We start from the raw sequence: 4086 nt of genomic DNA, 5'->3' as shown, positions 1-4086 counted from the left end.
GTGGTTGGCCAGGCCGTGGGACTGGGATAGGTGCCAGCTGGCACGTAGGAGCGCTGGGATTTTCTTGGACTTCCAGTGCAAATGTGACTGTGGCGAAGGCAAGTGGACAGGCTCAGGCATAGGCAACTGCAGTGGCAAGGGTGGAAAAGAAAGCGTGCTGGCCTCCTGCCGTGGTTGCTCCACTTTATCCATAAAAGCCTGGATGGTTCTCGTGTTTCAACGTGGTTATCCTTGAAGATGAAACAGCTGACTGAGGTCCCTTTGTCCTCCAGGGCAGTTTCCCATGAAATCCAGTGCAGGAGCTTCCTGAACAAGACAAAAATTTCTTCTTTGTACTTCAAGGCTCTGATTCTCCAATTTGTCTTGCACACTTCTCAGTTGGACTCTGGGGAAGCAGATAACGCAATAGCCAAGGGCTATCTTGTGCTTTAACCCAGACACCTTGCTCAGCAGTTGAGGGCTAGTTGAGCATGCACCAACCAAAATACGGCTGGTATGCAAATATGACTCTGAGTCAATCATCTTACCCATAGTGGATAACCCAGAGCCTGTTGAGCTCTCCTGCACCGTAGCAGGCTGCACCCAGGATCTCCCCTTGAGTATGGACACCTCTCAGGGTTACTCGAGGTTGCGAAAATCCTTATAATGTCAGATACTGTGAATCAGGTAAGTGAATTGGGAATAAGCATACTGAAACTTTGTAATCTTAGCTAAGTGATATAATGACTGATTGTGCATATATAATCCTTTAGACATAAACCATTGACCAAGTCTGGATCCAGCTGCACCTAGACTCCTCTCTGAGAAGGAGTTCAGAATGCAAGGGGGGTCCACTCTGAACCTTGTGACTTAATGGGAGCGTCTCCCTAACAGTTTTGTCTGACCCTGTACTCTATGCAGTAAATAATCAACTGTACATTGCCATCAAATCTTGTTAAACTACTGTCGTGTTTACCATTGAACTTTGTTAACTTACTGATATTAATAAAATATATTGTTGCTTCTCTCTTGTGAGTGAAATGAATCACTCTTTCTGTGACAATGTGTCAAAAAAGAGAGGGCATGAGGCAGGTGAAAGTGAGACATGTGGGTGCTGATGAAGGTGAGGGCACCTCTGTTAGAGCCACCTGACCAGGTGTGGCAGGCAGGAGGACAGGCAGGGCGCATTGCCACCCTACTCAGGACTAGCGCCTCCAGAGCAGACTTGACACCAAGCACCTCATAGCACTTAAACTAGGTCTTCTTTGAGCCTCATGTGCTTCCCCTGTTGCCTGGAGACACCACAGGTATCGCCTGGAGTCTTGCTTTGGCAGCTCAACCTTCCCAAAAGTTTCATGTGATGTATTACCAGCCAGAAGATTTTTCATAGTGTGCTGCAAGAGTTCACACTCTGTGCACTGATGTACGGTGTGAAGATGGGTGGGTGTGTATAATGGTGCAGAGCCTCCTGGGACACTACTGGAGTACTGCAGAGGTAATTGAACCTTGCTTGGTTTATCCATACCTTTGGCCAAAGCAGGCTCCGATCCACACCTGGGACTTCAACGTGAAGGGAGTTCACTAGGAAACAAGAGTCCAGGAGTGAGGTAGTACTCAGGTTGTGTGTGGACTGGTCAGGTGCCTGGAGGCCAAGACAGTGAAGGAACCAAGTGCTTTAAACGTGCTGCAAGGTGGAATTACACTGGAGAGGGGTCAAGGCTCTCTGCCAGCTGTCAGACGAGCCTGTAATGAGCAAGGCTGGGCAGACACCCAAACAGCAGATGTCTAAAACAAGGGGAGACAAATCCCAGGTGAAGACTGCCTGTGATATGGGAATGTACCAGAAGGAGAAAGTTCTCTCTGTCCATGAACATCTGGAAGGTACCTGATAGTCACAGGTGGGATTCAGTTGCCCTAATGCCCAAAACATACATCTGGGAGCTTCAGGGTCCAAACAGTGGGCTTTGCAGTGGTTAAAGCTGGAGTTCCAGAGGTGATATAGAGCTGCCTGAGGCAGTGCCTCCCAGACTCCCATGACAGTCAATCAAGTAGAGATGTTCACTTTGGTCACATAAAACACAGGAGGAGTTGTGCCTCATAAATATCTGTTCTCCCATTTGCTGATCAGATATGGGAATAGAAATCACAGGACAGCAGGGCTCCGTCACGCATAATAGTTGCTTGGGAAGATAGACACCATCACTCCACCCCTTCCTTCTTCTTCGTCCCAGCATTATATAGTGAGCATGATGTCATATCGTATTGTTGTCCCAAATATGGGTTCTTCCACCCACTGTGCAGAGAGCCGAAAAACACACAGAGCCGAGATATTTGCTTTTATTCCAAATCTGCACAGACCTGGGTGCTAGGTGGTAGGTCCACAAAGCTCACACCCTTCGGGTAATACACAGAAAATATTTATACACTTTCAGCAACAGTTATCAGTGTTTTTTAAAAGTTGGCTCCATTACCCTTGTTCCCATTGGTTCTCACAAGCCTCGCCTCCACTTAAATTCACAGCATCCTTCCTTTTTCCTAGGTGTGCTCAGTGAGGAAGGGGCTTTCCCCATCCAGGGGCAGGTTTCTATTTTGCCAATTATATGTTAATTATACATTAATTAGGAGAGTTCACTCAAAGTTGAGTAGTTGTGATCCTTTAGTGATTATCTTGTTCCTTCCCTCAAGCTTGTACCTTGTTAAGTGCTCACAGAGACTAAACAATACCCCCAGCTTCATTCCTTGCATACCTTCAACCGTATGGAATATCTCTTTGTCCAGCCTGGGTCAGCTGTCCCAGCTGTGTCCCCTCCCAGCTCCCCGTGCACCCCCAGCCTTCTTGCTAGCAGGCCAGCACGAGAAGCTAGACTGTCCTTGACTACTTAGCAACAACTCAAAACATGAGCACATTATCAACATTTCCTCATCTCAAATCCAAAACATAGCTTCAAAACACCAGCTTCTGTGAAGAAAATTAACTCTACCCTGGCTGAAACCAGGACAAAAGTAAACAAGGTAAACAAGGAAGTGATGTCTACACAGGGGAAGAATAACTCCGTTTGTTGGGTGTAGGTAGTGGGGCAGGTGCAAGGACGGTCTCTGTGAGAAGAGGCAGGGGGCTAAGCCAAGCCCCACAACAGCACGTTCTAGACATATCGGCAATGGATGCACTGCTGGTAAGAGCTGAGCAGATATTCCCTGCAGCCTTTTGGGCTGCAGTTCCTCGAAAATATTCTTGAGTCCAGTTTTGGACGTAAATGCCAAGCCTTGGGCTCTGCACTGACAAAATCCCGTTTCATTAGAGAGATGCAACACAGGAGGCCAGCTGTAACATAGTGATAGAAACATTTACAGACAGCCTCTGGGTCAGGAGGAGAGGGTTTGTGTCCCTGGAGAAGTGGGATGACTGCAATCATTCAGGTATGACCATGATTATTAATGACAGAACACCCAAAGCACACCACCTACCTGAGACAAATTGGGAATCATTTTGTGCATTTCACTGCTTCTGAAGTACCACTGGTAGGATGAGTTTCTTCAGTGCATCTTTGAGCTCATTGTTCCTCATGCTGTAGATGAGGGGGTTCACTGCTGGAGGCATCACTGAGTACAGAAACGACACCACCAGATCCAGGGACTGGAAGGAGATGGAGGGAGGCTTCAAGTAGGCAAACATGGCAGTGCTGATAAACAAAGAGAGCACGACCAGGTGAGGCAGGTGTGTGGAAAAGGCTTTGTGCCATCCTGGCTCAGAGCGGATCCTCAGCACGACCCTGAAGATCTGCACATAGGACAGCGAAGTTGGGCTAATTGTAGTTAGCGCATTTTTAATCTTTGCTTGTTTTGTTTTCATCATGAAAACAAAACAAGCAAAGATTAAAAATGCGCTAACTACAATTAGCCCAACTTCGCTGAGGTTGGAGTCTGAGCAGGAGAGTCTGAGAATCTGGGGAATTTCACAGAAGAACTGATCTACAGCGTTGCCCTGGCAGAGCAATATTGAAAATGTGTTGGCCGTGTGCAGCACAGAATGGAGAAACCCACTGCCCCAGGCAGCTGCAGCCATGTGGGCACAAGCTCTGCTGCCCAGGAGGGTCCCGTAGTGCAGGG

General features: G+C 47.6%; 1 pseudogene; it reads right to left on the bottom strand.

Annotated features, from left to right (window-relative positions):
* Nucleotides 1-3475: 3475 nt before the first annotated feature.
* LOC104617017 overlaps nucleotides 3476-4086 on the bottom strand; it is a 1131-nt pseudogene continuing 520 nt past the window's right edge.

The sequence above is a fragment of the Phaethon lepturus genome, unplaced genomic scaffold (assembly GCF_000687285.1).
Source record: "Phaethon lepturus isolate BGI_N335 unplaced genomic scaffold, ASM68728v1 scaffold812, whole genome shotgun sequence".
Classification (NCBI taxonomy): Eukaryota; Metazoa; Chordata; class Aves; order Phaethontiformes; family Phaethontidae; genus Phaethon; species Phaethon lepturus.
This window is presented reverse-complemented; position numbering and strand designations above follow the sequence as displayed.